The sequence below is a fragment of the Ailuropoda melanoleuca genome, chromosome 19 (assembly GCF_002007445.2).
Source record: "Ailuropoda melanoleuca isolate Jingjing chromosome 19, ASM200744v2, whole genome shotgun sequence".
NCBI classification, from domain to species: domain Eukaryota; kingdom Metazoa; phylum Chordata; class Mammalia; order Carnivora; family Ursidae; genus Ailuropoda; species Ailuropoda melanoleuca.
Window position 1 is genome coordinate 29,230,933 of NC_048236.1, and position 14,316 is coordinate 29,245,248.

Here is a 14,316-nt window from a genome sequence, read left to right on the forward strand (position 1 = left end):
AATACCATGATGAGAACTGAGCTTCCAAAAGGATGAATAGAACATTTTGAGGCTTTCACCATAATTGCAGGAAGTGGAGAGGCTGAAGAATGATGATGGTGATAACAATTAAGGAAAAAAAGCATAAATATGATATACTTTGTATGTAGTGGAAGAGAGGGTATTTATATTAACTTGTAGATTTTGAGCCTTGATTATGGAGGTGTGATGATACCATTAGAAGGAAAAAGGAACACAAGAGGGAAGAAAGCAGATTCCAAAGGGCAGGGATTGGGATTCAGTTTGTAATATACTGAGTCTGAGGGGTTGCTAGATATTCAAGGTATAAATGACCACTGGCTGTCAAAAATAAATATCTACTTATAAAGTTGGAGTGAGGATTAAATGATTTGTTTCATTTACTGGAGTCTCTGGCACACAGTAATATTAGATAAATAATATTAAACAAAATTTCCAAAACTCATTATCAGGATTCAACGAAGAACAAGCATTTTGATACATAAGTTTTCATCAGGGTGTGAAGAAACTGAAGCCCAGGATATTTAAATAACTTTGATAAGATCTCAAAGCCAATACCTACTGAATTGGACATTTTCTGAGCTCAATCACAAAACTATTACATAAGCAAAAAATAATATTCTAAAATTTAAATTATCTTGATATTTATAGGAAATATCACTCAACTAAACAGTAAATGTCTGGTTTGATCCTGAAAAAAAATTCATCAAGGTGAAATCCTAAATTTCAGAAAGATAAAATAGTTACCAATGATATTTTAATCATCTAAATTCTCCCCCTAAGACCAGAACCCTAGCATTTGATGAAACTAGTAAGATCCACTATACATTTTTAAATTATTTATTTACAAATTCAAAACATCTCCAAAAATTCATGAAGAAAGTAAAGATTTATTTAAAAAAAATAAATTCTGAAATTTTTAATTAACAGAAATGTTGCTTAGGGATGGTTCTGAAATAGTGAAAGAAAATTACTTAGAACTAAGCGGTTCCAAAGACAAAAACATTAACATTTACATATCAGAGGAAGACTTCCGGGTGTCGGGTGTCAGTGAAAAATTTCACTGCTCCCTTCTACTAAGGTAAATCATACCAAAAGAATTAGAATAGTAAGAAACAGATAGACAAGACATTTTGGCAAAATTAGGAGATAAAGTAATAAGTAGAATAAAATAGAGACAAACTTCATTGTCAAATCCAGCAGACACATATACTCCTATACTAGAGAATTTGAGAAAAGGACCCAGTTACAGGGAGGCATGCATGGGGTGTAAGATCATCCAGAGACTGTATATGGCAGTGCAGATCTCAAAACAGCAGATTTTTAAAGTTTAGACCACTCTGAGAGCAAAATCAATAGGAAAAGGATATAAGTAAGGCTGAAGCAGATATTAATAAATTAGAAAAAAAAGTGAAACTAAGAAAAAAGTCTAAAAAATGTATCTATTGATTAGAAAAAAAAGACAAAGTACTGTTAATTTACTCATAGAAGTAAGGAGGAAAATGAGTACACAAAATAAGAAATGACAATGGGTAAATAATGTCAGACATAGAAAATCAGAAGAATAATTTGAGATCACATTGCTCAAATGTATGCAAATGAACCTTAAAACATACATGAAAATAAATGATCTCCAGGAAAAAATACAAAATACCAAAATCATTCCCAGAAGATGTAAGAAACTCTAAATTATTTAATTAACATAGAAAAAAAAAAAAAGAACTTTGTCAGGGACCAACCCTACAAAAGGTTTCACATATGGATTATTTTGCAACATAATTATGGAAAAAATATTTGAGAATTTGCGCTCAGATGATTTCTGAATTGCTCCAGTGGAGAGAAATAGGAAAAAAACACAATTAGAGATGATGTGTTTGATATGTAGAAATCATTCCTATTCAAATAAAGAGCCAGGCAATGATGGCCACTATCAGCAAAATGTTTGAACATTGTTCTGGAGGAACTAGCAAACAAAATTTGACAAAAGGGGAAATAAGAATTATAAAATTTAGAAAGAAAATAAAAAAAACTGTTGTCTGCAGCTGGTAACAGTAGACATGTAAAAAGCCGAAGAAAATCAACTAGAAACTATTACCAACAATTCAAGGTGATTTAGTCACAAAATGATTATACACAACATAAACCTCCTATTGTCATCAACAGTCAGATAAAAACATATTATGGAAGAAAATATCCCAAAAAATAGTAATAAAACAAACACAAAGGGGAAGATTCCTAGAAATAAACATGTAGAATCTATACAAAGAAAACTTTAAACCCAAACAAGAAACCCAAATAAGTCTTGAATAAATAGAAAGATATACCCCATTTCTCTATATGAATTTTTAACATCCTATAAATATCAATTATCCTTAATCTATGCATTTAATAAGAATACAATAATATTACTAGAGGATATTTTTAGAAGTAAACAAGCTGATCGTGAATTTCATTTGGAAAAACAGCTTGGGAAAAATCAGGCAAATTCAACTTGAAGAAAAATAATGAGGAATTAGTCTTCTGAGATGGAAAAAATATTTAATAAAACTGCCACAAAAATGTGTAGTTCTGACACTTAAATAGGTAGACAATTAATAGAGCAAAATAGATGGCGTGTTGGTGAACTGAGTCTTTGTTCTGATAGCCCCAAATCCCCACATTTGCTTTTCTCCTGTGTGAATGGCATAGAACTACATTTCCCAGACTCCTCTGGTATGTACTCTTCTGTGCCCTGTGACCTCAGTCTTCTGTCTGGGTTCATGCAACAAAAGGCATTGGCAGAGGCTGGCAGGGAAGAAGGGGGAAAAATCCAAGTTTTATCTCAGGTACTCTGTCTCCATGGCTCTTGATTCTGTGGGACAGCCGCTACTTCCATGATCTCGTTCCCAATGAACATCCCTTGAAATGGCTGTCTCTCAATGGGAGCACTGACTTCTTGGCTCTGATTACTAACTTCTTGCCTTATCACTATAATAGCAGGCGCGGTATCAGCTTCTTGCTGTTGCTAATCTCTGCCCTCTATTTGGTACCCCATTTCCTCCACCTGTGTAACACATTCCCTACATAAATGGTCTGTAATACCTAGAGTGATTTCTGTGTCCCTGCCTAGACCCCAGCTCTTCCTCCTGGCAATCAGCAGAGAAAAAGGAACCAGTCAACTCTTGTGTTGAGAAAATTGGAAAGATATTTGGGGAAAAAAAAAATACTGTGGTCCTTCTCACTCCTTACACCAAAACAAAATCCAGATGAGTCAACAATTAACATTTGAAAACATTCTGTAAATGTGCTACAAGAAATCACAAGAGAATAAAACCTTACTATGACACAAAACTCAGATGTGGAAGAAAAGATAGACAAATGAGACTACGTAAATATAAAAAGCAATCACAAAACAAAAGCAGTGTAAACAAAGTCAACCTATAAAATACATATTGACAACTTACATTATAGATAATGAACTAATTAACCAGCTACAAATCTCCCAAAACAATGGACAGTATAAGAAAAAATGAGCAAAAGCATGACTGGACAGCTCACAGAAAGAAAATACATAAAGATCTGAAATATCTTAAATACATATGAAGATGTTAAGTCTCACTCACAATAAAAGAAAAGCAAATGTAAACTATAATAACATGCCTATCTGGTGGGAAATTGGTAATGCTTTGTAGGAGAAAAGGTACTTCATACATTGCTAGTAGAATGGACAGATCTCTTCAGAAAGCAACTGGGCACTAACTACCAATATAAAAAAGCACACTCAAGTCCTAGCCATTGTATTTCAAGAAATTTACTCTTTCACTACAGTTGCGTATTTGCAAATTGAAGGATTTATTAGGACGCTTATTGCGGCATTGTTAAGTGTAGTAGAAGATTGGAAATAATCTCAATGACTAACTGGGTACTAGTTAGGACATACAATGAGATTGTAACATCATTGAAAAGCACAGCATCTCCAACATATATTAAAATAAATTACAGTATATGGCACACTACCTTTGCGTTAAGAGTGTATACAGAATAGGGCGCCTGGGTGGCTCAGTCAGTTAAGTGTCTGCTTTTGGTTCAGGTCATGATCCCAGGGTCTTGGGGAGGGGAGTCCCACAGGCAGGCTCCTGGCTCAGCGGGAAGTCCGCTTCTCCCTCTGCCCCTCCCCCCCACTTGTGTCACGCCTGTGCTCACTCTCAAATAAGTAAATAAAATCTTAAAAAAAAAAGAGTGTATACAGAATAAATGTACATGATGACACGTGCATAAAACATCTTTGAAAATATAGTCAAAAACTTTTAGTGGGGAAAAGAGGGACTAAGACCTAGGGAAAGAGACAGTTAACTGTAAACCTTATGAATTCCTCGATTCTTTCAATGATGTGCTTGTGTAATTTTAAGAATTTAAAAAATTAGTATTTCGAGTTAAATGTTTTAGCTTAGCTCTCAGTTAAGAAAACATGGAAGGGTAAAAGGGTTGGAAATAATTTGGATTTTATAAATAGAGATAATTCTTTGAGCCCTAATATGATTTTGAACTGAAGTTTTTTTTTCAATTCTGGTTGAAAAAGAAACAGCGCTTTAAGTATTCATTTGAACACACATGAAATTGCTCTGCATTATTTTATCTCAGTAATCTGTGAAAAATTATCAGCGGCACACAGTGACATCTCCAGCATCATGTCTAAGTCCCCAGATACAACACAGGGCTCCTGGCACAGGTCCCTGGTAAGTGCTCGGGTGGAACAAAGGATTATGCTACCATTCATTGACCTCCTAATAAAACCTGATATGTGTCAGGAGGTTTATCTTTATGGTCTCTAACCCTCACCATTACGCTAACGTTTTCTGCATTTTACCAATGACAGAAATGACGCTCAGAGACATTGAAGCCTGTCCAGCGCCATTCAGACATTGTGGATGCAGAATGCAAACCAGATCTGGCTCATGGAAGCCGGCGCTCTTCCCACCACTCTAGGTCTCAGATTATTAGATTCCAATACACACCATTTTATTTCCAGAATCCCCAATTCATGCTCACTAAGTAAACAGTTCCTCTCAGGACATTCTTTTCCTGTGCCAACCTAAGTCCTCACAGACATTTTGGAAAATAGGCACTCATCTCTGGGTCAGTAAAAATAAACAAAATACTAACCCCAAGTAGCAGGTTCCCTGATTAGCTCATCTATCTCTCTTAACATGAAATACACACACACACACACACACACACACACACACACCAATTCACCTATCTTAAACTCCATTTTACATACAAGACCAAAGCACAGGACTCTAGATTGTAAAATTGGTTACCTAACCTTCATAGTGTCTGTGCTCATACCCCCACCAATTCAAATCCCTTCCTTCTGCTCAAGTGACTCCTGCCCGCCCTTCCTTTCATCAAAACTCACTCTCATACCTTTCATTAACAATCAAGTAAAAATAATCCAAAGTAACATATATCAGAGTTTTTTCTATTTGAGATCCATAGGATTTCAATAGTATGATACGATAAGTGGTTTGGTTAATGTTGGGCTGAACAAAATATAATGCTTCCCAGAGTCTTTAAATTGCTAACGTGCATGCAAAGAGGAGCCCATATCCAGCAGCAGATTCCAAGCTTAATAGATTAGGTATTCCGAAGAGAACCATTCTAAGAAAGAATTAGAATTGAGTCTACTCTAAACTCTTGATCTTCAAAGTGAGATGCTAAGAACACATTCTGACTTCAGAATATACTTTGGAAATTATTCGCCTATAGCATCTGCTAGGGTACATTTGCAAATATAAATATCTTAAGACAAACTTAAGACAAACTTGAGGCATGAGTCTAAAATATTAGGTAGGAAAACATTTGAGGAAATTAGGTCTTCCCTACATCCTTGAAATCAGCTGAGTAAGCAACTGCACTTAAAAGATTGGCTTACTTTTTCTCTTTTTTTGGTTCAAGTTTTCCTCAATTCACTCTGTGTTTACTAGTATAATTACCTATGCTTCCTACACCCAAGCAAGAAAAAACAAATCAAACACTAAACTCTTAAAAAAAAAAAAGTTAAAATTATAGTAAGATACATTCGAACTAAGTTTCAAAGGTAAATAATTCAAGCTACAAGTTAAGTAAAAATCAGAAAAATAAATTCTATAAAAATATTCTAATGTATTTCTAAACATTGAGGCATAACCCTGAATACCTTAAACAAGTAAGCTGGTAAGGTACATAAATTAATTAGAGAAAAGCCTTAATGACATCAGAGCAGTGCTTCTCAAATTAATGTGCATAAGCATCAATCAATATAAGGGAAATCCTGGAAAATGCTGATTCACTAAGTCTGAGGCCTAAGAATTCGCATTTCTTACGTTTCTTTGCAGTTCTCTTCTGGCTGATGCCAATGTGCTAATCTGCAGACACATCTGAATAGCAAGGGTTTAGAGTATATTATTAATTGTACCTCTTGCTCAGAATGGTTATCTCATGAAAGCTTATTGATAAGAATACATTGTCTGTTAATTATGAATAGGCTGTGCTCAGCAAAACCAAAAAATGCACACCAAGAATCAACACAGGATTCTTTTGCCCCAAAAGTAGACCTAGTATTTTAGGAAAATACTTCAAGCCAAAAAAAGCAGCATTTTTGCTTTACACCCTGAACTCATTTTTAATCTGCTTGTCAGCGAGAGACTGAGTATCCTCAGAGGGCTTCTGTTAATTAAGAACTGTGGACTGTTGAGTGACATCCCCTCTGCTCTTGCCACCTGTTAGGGCCACCAGCCAAGAACTGAAGTTATAGGAAAGGTGCCAAGCAGCAAGAAATGACTTCAGGTAATGCTAGATTTGATCATGTGAATACCCTTCCTGTGGGTTATCAAAAGACACTTTCATTATCATAGCAAATATATTCAATTCTACCCTCTCAGTTGGACTTTCTTTTCCTCTTTCTTTCTCCTAAATTATCACCAGTGGAGATTGACTATAGCAATTTTTCAAGTAGATTGCATAATGTTTTCAAGTTGCTAACTTGCTCCCTCATCTCCTATTTGAATCTATTCTTTATTCTCTTGATGAATACACTTGATTTTAGAAGTGTGTTGCCCTAAAGCTAGGTTATACATGTCTTGAAAAATGCTTGCTCAAGACTATTGATTTCTGAAGTTGCTGGGCTATAGCCAGCAGCATACATTTTTAACACCATTGTGATTTCAGTGACTTACAATGTCATGTTATCAAAACCCTTTACTCGTATTTGCAGAATTTGTACCTGAATGACACTGATTAAGCAGCTGGTCCATTGAGCTCTTCTAAATGAAAGCAGCCACTTCCTCTCTTGCCGCCAAGGAAATGGCAGCCTCCATGTCACACTTCGCTATTTCGTGGGTCGCTTCTCCGCCATTTTCATTTTAAATTATGCAGCGGGATGTAGCTCAATCCCTCAATCCTTTTACCACAAACTCTAAGAGAGATCTTACTCCCTTGTTGCTCCTCCTTTGTCGGTAGGATTGCAGTAACAGCGTCATCACCTGGCTCCAGTGACTTTTGGTTACTCTGATGTTTTTGTTATAATGGGATTTGCTCTGACAAGATTTAACCTGGAGGGACACCAAGAGTGGTGGCCCCAGTGTCCATGTGCGCCTTGGCGAATAACCCAGTTGTATAGTACTTGATCTCTAATCCTCTTGGTTCCACTAAGTGAATTTGCTGAAAAGCTAACCTTTAATCTTCAAAAGGAAGAATGTTTCCTTGTCAGAGACACTGTACTAGATTTACAGAATTGCACCAATTACTTCTGCCTTTAGAGCTTGAACAATTTGACAACATTAATTAACTCAAATTTTGCTGCACCCCTTTTATTCCATAGACTAATAGAGTTTTTTTTTTTTTAAAACCCTCAGGATTCTGAAAATAAGAGATCTGTAACTTATGGAGACAGTTCTAGACATGAAGGAGCACAATTATGAAAAGACAGCTTATCTCGCTTAACTTTTTAAAATTGTTTTTCCATGTACTATCATTTTTAAGCAGCTTTTCCATTTCTTATTTCATAATACCGCTTTTCACTAACAGGGCCAGAATCATGTCTTTCTTACAATCAAGAAAAGATGCTAAGGAACAATTCTATTGCATTCTTTTAAGATTTGGTAAATAAGTACAAAGAAGGGATATGAGAATCGATCTATTAATTCCTAGGTTGTGTATGTTCCTTGCTTTGATTTATCCTTCCTTCTTTGTGCTACAAAACTTCCCCGGGACACCAAGTAGTAGCATTAAGAGGAACAATGTTCATACCCACAGTGTGTATTGAGTGCTTACTATATGCTAGGCATTTTACGTACTTTAATATTTACAGTATCTCTATGAGTACGAATACTGTTGCTGTTTTACAAATGAGAAAACTAAAGTGTAAAGAGGTTAGGTTGCTTTCCAAAAAGTACTTGACACAGTCAGGCTTTGAATTCAGTCTATCTGAGCCTGACACCAGGCTCTTATCCAAAACATTTTCTGTCCATCTGGTCACTGACTCTGGTTAGAGAATGACAATAGAGAGCTCGTTTGCATGTGTTACTCAGTCGCCTTCTCCTGATCCTGGCCCTTGCCCAAGTGTGTCTTCTTGGATTTGATTATTTAATGAGAATCCAAGTCCAGACACTCGCTGTTTCCTGACTAACGCAGGTGCGTCCCTTCATTGCCAGAGCCCAGAATCAAGGCTGAAGATGCTGGACCAGATCCAGACTTTAATCGTCTGCATCAGAGAGTTCTGCTCGAGTTCTGCTCACAGACAGGCTCCAAAAGGTTTAGGATGCCTGACAGAATATTAATGCTCTTCAGATTTTAAACAACAGTCATTATTTATAGAAAACTGATTGTAAATCAACACATATTTTTACTAATTTGTCAAAATATGTTTATAAATCTGTAATATTCCTCTCAAGATTTGTTTGCTGGAAACCATACATTTCATTTTAGCTGTGTCACGTCCCCTGACTCCAATTCTACCACCCCCTGCCACTCGCGAAACTCCAGGGAAATGAAGAGGTGCACTGGGTCATCTTTACGGCTTTTTCCAGCACGGATCTCATATTCCATCTCTTTCCACATGGAGCAGGTTTTCATCACCCAGGAAGATGAGAAGGTGGGCTGTTCCAAACAGGTGGCAGTTCCCTCAGAAGCTATAGGAAAAGGATGAGAAAACAAATTCCTCCCCATTTTGTCACAGAGCTTGGGATGTCTGCTGCTGCGGTCACTCACCCTCAAGCTCAAAATTAGGAGTTCTAGTTTCAAGAGGCTCTCTGAGTGGCTCCCAGAGTCCTGACAAAGTGGGCTTCCATTAGTGTCTTTTTCCCCTTCTCACAAAGTACGATTGATTCTCCGACCCCCTCATCTGACTATTTTTTTCACCATCTGTTGACTTGTGATTCTGGTTCTCTTCTGTTTCTTCCACACACAGTTAATCAGCAGCAAACAGACCTTAGAGAATTTATAAGGAACTAAATAATAAACATTACATATAAATGACTTTGCAAATAAAGAAACGAATTTAAAAAGCAAATGAGGGTCAAAATGCACAAACAGTAGAAATGTACCTGAAAATGATGACTGCACATTTCGAAAACTGGCAGGAAGAGAGCATTGATACATGACAGGAAAACTAATGCATCCATTCAAAACCTATTGAGTGACCACCTACAAGGCAGTGTTCTGTGAGCACAGTGGGATGTGAGATGATGAACAGGATATGGAGCCCACCTTCAAAATTCTTGCAGCCTGGTGGTAAAAATAAGGTGCATGCATAATGGAAGTAATAGGAGACAGAAAGCAATAAACATCACAAGCTTCCCTCCCCAGGCTTAGCTATTCCTCTTTGTATAAGCACCTTCACCGGAAACACAGGTTCATAAACATAGCGTGACCATACATTTGGGTTTGCCAGGATAGACCCAGGTCATGCCTGTTGTCAAAGCATAATTATTCATTTACCCTTTCACTCTCAAAAATGACCCAGATTGGGCAATTAATTATATGTCACCTTAATTTTAGTACAAGCCATTGTATTGCATTTTTTGGTTTACGTATCTATTTCTCCACTAACATGCAATTTCCTAGAGGGAAGAGACCATGTTTTCAATTTTTTAAAAAATCCTTTGCCTCTAGCATATGCCTGCCATGTATAGACAATTAATTTAAAATACTGAAAGGAAGGGGCGCCTGGGTGGCTCAGTCAGTTAAGTATCTGACTTCAGCTCAGGTCATGATCTAAAGGCCCTGGGATAGAGCCCCATGTCAGGCTCTGTGCTCAGCAGGGAATCTGCTTTGTCCCTCTCTCTCTCTCTCCCTCTCCCAATGCTCATGTTCTCTCTCTCTCTTAAATAAATAAATAAAATCTTTTTTAAAAAAATAAATAAAAAACTGAAAGAAGTACTAATTCTCTATTTGGGGAAGAGGCAAGTTTACATTTATTTAAGGGAAAGGTGGGAATTTGAATGGAGAAAGTGGTATCTAAAATGGACCTTGGGGGCGCCTGGGTGGTTCAGCCAGTTAAGCATCTGCCTTCAGCTTGGGTCATGATCCCAGGGTCCTGGGATCGAGTCCCACATTGAGCTCCTTGCTTAGCAGGGAGCCTGCTTCTCCCTCTCCAGCTCCCACTGCTTTTGCTCCCTCTCTTGCTGTCTCTCTGTGTCAAATAAATAAAATCTTTTAAAAAATAAAATAAAATAAAATAAAATGGACTTTGAAGGAAGGGTAAGACATACTTCCAAAGAGATGAGGAAAATAGTACTCTATGTGGAGGGAATGCCAGTGACGTCACAGCAAAAGACAGAAATTTAGACAGTGAGAACAAATTAAAGTACCGTTAAAAAACCTAAAAATGCATTGTTGCTTCCAGTGTCATAGAGAGGCAATAAGGTCTATCCTGTACGAGACAAACTCTGAATTATTCTGATATGGTCATCAGGATCCCACAAATTTCCTTGCTACTTACCAAGATAAAGACACATATTTGTAATTGGAACCCCAGTTTTTCATTTAATTTTTAAAACTGCTGCTCGAGTAATAGAAAGAGTAGAGCAATACAAAGTATTTGTGAAGAGTCAATGTTCTATTGAGACCAGTTTCATGACAAGTTTGACACTTACTCTCTGTGACCTTGGGCAGGTGCGGAACCTGTGGAATCCTCAGTTTTATCAACTGTAACGCAGGAAGAAACATTGTATTTGGTTACTGTGCATAGCGACAGAAAGCAAGGGCTGATACAAAGTGAGCAATCAACTAATGTAGTTATTATCAGCAGTTCAGCAATAAACAAGCACAATTTGTGTTCACTGTGTATAGATCATGATTAAAGAACCAATTCCAGATCATTTCTGCAGCAGAAAGAGTAGATGAATGGGTTGACTGCATGTCAGGATATACTTGTATTCTAACAGGATTTTTCCTCTAGATTGCTTCACTGATTGTAGCCATTGCAAATTTTATTTCATTTTACTTTTAGTTTGCAATGTTTAATGCATGAGAATGTTATTTTTACTGTGTTTTTAAATAAGAAGCTCTCGGGTGGTATTATCTTGCTTTGTTTTGTATAATCAAATACATCTAACTGTGAATTTTCTATAGAATTACATTATATAACATATGCTTGTATTTACCTACTGTGTTTATTCTCTGTTCAAAATTAACATACCATGCTGAGAACTGTTCAAATGATTTTATTTTTTATGTTATAAGAAATAAAACATTATCCTGAATAATAAAGTATAACTATTATACTCATGATGTTTTTATATTTCAAAAAAATGTAATGTTCTTCAGTTATCACAAAGACTGAGTCCCAAGACAATGAAAAAAATTGTTCTGCAAGTTCCAGTTGACTTTTCCCTCCTTTAATTGGCATTTGCTAACAATGTCCTTTCAATTACAAATGTGCATTCATGTACTATGACTTCCTGTTTCAAACAAATTAGTGCACTAGGCTTTACAATCCATATATTCTACATTTACTCCATTCCATATGTATTTCTACCAATCATCTCATATAATTATACAAATACGTCATGTATATTTAAATACATATCATGCAACTATACATTTTATAAATGACTTCCAGTCCTCACTACAGCAGGTAGCCTGGCCCATTCCCATGCCAGAAGAAGGAAGAAAATGACATTACAGTAACCAATTATTCAGGAGAAATCTTGAGTTTTTGCATCAGCTGCTCCTGCTCTTACCTCCTTATGATGAAGTTAGCATTTGAATTTAGTTTCCAACTTTTGACTTGCATTTCTTTCTCAAAGACGAGCATGAACACACCTGAATTACTTTTCCTGTATTCTGCTCTATGGAACAGGAAACCTTGATCTCGTTAGTCTCTTTGGACCATTCTCTAACTACCCTAACCACATAGCTGGTGTCTTGGCTTTAATTACTCAGACTATTTTTTGAGGGAGTAGGGATACATGGTAATTCATTTTATCAAAGAGAGAAAGGGGCATGCAGGCATTAATCATATAACATAATATATAATATAATATAATTAATATAATATAATATAATATAATATAATAATATAATATGGCATTACGAAAATGCATAGGATGTCTTCATCAATCTGCTCAGAGATAAGAAAAATTCTGGCCCAAACACTCTCAAAGAATTGAATTAAGGTCCTGGCCTCAGACACGATCCATAAAAGAAATAACTGTTAAGATGGACTTCATTAAAATTAAAAACTTCACAGTCTATGTGGCCATACAAGCTATGTCCTGATGTATTCCTGTGGGACTCCCTTACTGCTCACTGGTCTCCACACTGTAGGAACAATTTAAGTGCAGCCCTTGGACAGGAATTTGCTCACTTGCAACAGTGCTCCAGCAAACTCTCCCACTGTAAATATTAAAGATTTTATTTATTTGTTTTAGAGAGAGAGAGCAGGGGGAGGGGGAGAGGGAGAGAGAATCTCAAGCAGACTCNGGCATTAGGAAAATGCATAGGATGTCTTCATCAATCTGCTCAGAGATAAGAAAAATTCTGGCCCAAACACTCTCAAAGAATTGAATTAAGGTCCTGGCCTCAGACACGATCCATAAAAGAAATAACTGTTAAGATGGACTTCATTAAAATTAAAAACTTCACAGTCTATGTGGCCATACAAGCTATGTCCTGATGTATTCCTGTGGGACTCCCTTACTGCTCACTGGTCTCCACACTGTAGGAACAATTTAAGTGCAGCCCTTGGACAGGAATTTGCTCACTTGCAACAGTGCTCCAGCAAACTCTCCCACTGTAAATATTAAAGATTTTATTTATTTGTTTTAGAGAGAGAGAGCAGGGGGAGGGGGAGAGGGAGAGAGAATCTCAAGCAGACTCCATGCTGAGTGTAGAGCCTGACGTGGGACTTGATCTCACGACCCTGAGGTCATGATCTGAGCCGAAATCAAGAGTCGGATGCTTAACTGACTGAGTCACCCAGGCACCCCTCCCACTGTAAATTTCAAATATCAAAACCAATTTTGAATTCTTCAAGTCCTCCATCTTGTCCTGTATCACACCAGTATGGAGCTAGGCTCATGGGAGCTTTGTTTCAGAGATTTGGAATATACATTACATACTACCAATATCTGAAGCTGTAAATTTCTCAAATTTCCTAAAAGGTTTTTCAAAGAAAACAAGATGTTAATAAAGAAGAGAAAACAGAAAATTAAAAATAGCAGATAAAAGGAGAAAGAGAAGGGGGGTGTGAGGAAAGAGAAGGAAAAGAAGGCAGAAGAAGAGGAGGAATGGGGAGCAGAAAGGAGAGCTGCCAAATAAGTCAATGTGTCTGAGGAACAACATTTAAAATGTTTCTTTACTAAGAAAATCTTAGTATTCCACTACATACACTACATAATTTCTTTACTTATTTGATCATGGAAACTTTTATTTTCCTTTCAGTGGATCATATTACTTTGAATATTCTGCAGAAAATGAATTACTGATCAAGTTCAATCTCTTTCAGTTTAAAATTAAAGAAACTGAGGCAGCAGTGCTTAACCAACTCTCCCAACCTGCAGTTGATTTGTCACAGAACCAGAACTGCAGTCCTATGTTCTCTACAAAGTCACAGTTAACACTGGAAAATCAAATCAGATCAATTGTTAAAACCTATCCCTCGATACTAAGAAGCACGTGTCTATCACAGTCCTGTGAATCAATACATCAACAACATGACCCTATTCCACGTTATCTTGGCAAGAACATGTTTCGCCTACTTTCCTGCTTGCATCCACATATACTGAATGTGCCATGTGGCTTTAGAGCCTGTGAGTCATCATACTCAGGGCTGAC

At 36.7% G+C, this 14,316-nt stretch overlaps 1 long non-coding RNA gene across 2 annotated transcripts in view; it reads right to left on the reverse strand.

The window, feature by feature from the left end:
- Positions 1 to 8,004: 8,004 nt before the first annotated feature.
- LOC117797141 overlaps positions 8,005 to 14,316 on the reverse strand; it is a 9,573-nt gene continuing 3,261 nt past the window's right edge. The window contains exons 1-3 of one of the 2 annotated variants that reach the window (XR_004622026.1): positions 11,133 to 11,387; positions 9,582 to 9,762; positions 8,005 to 9,485 (exon numbers count right to left, since the gene is read on the reverse strand). This is a non-coding gene — a long non-coding RNA (uncharacterized LOC117797141). Of the gene's footprint in view, positions 9,486 to 9,581; positions 9,763 to 11,132; positions 11,388 to 14,316 lie in introns of those variants that run through there. The other variant, XR_004622025.1, reaches the window with a different exon arrangement.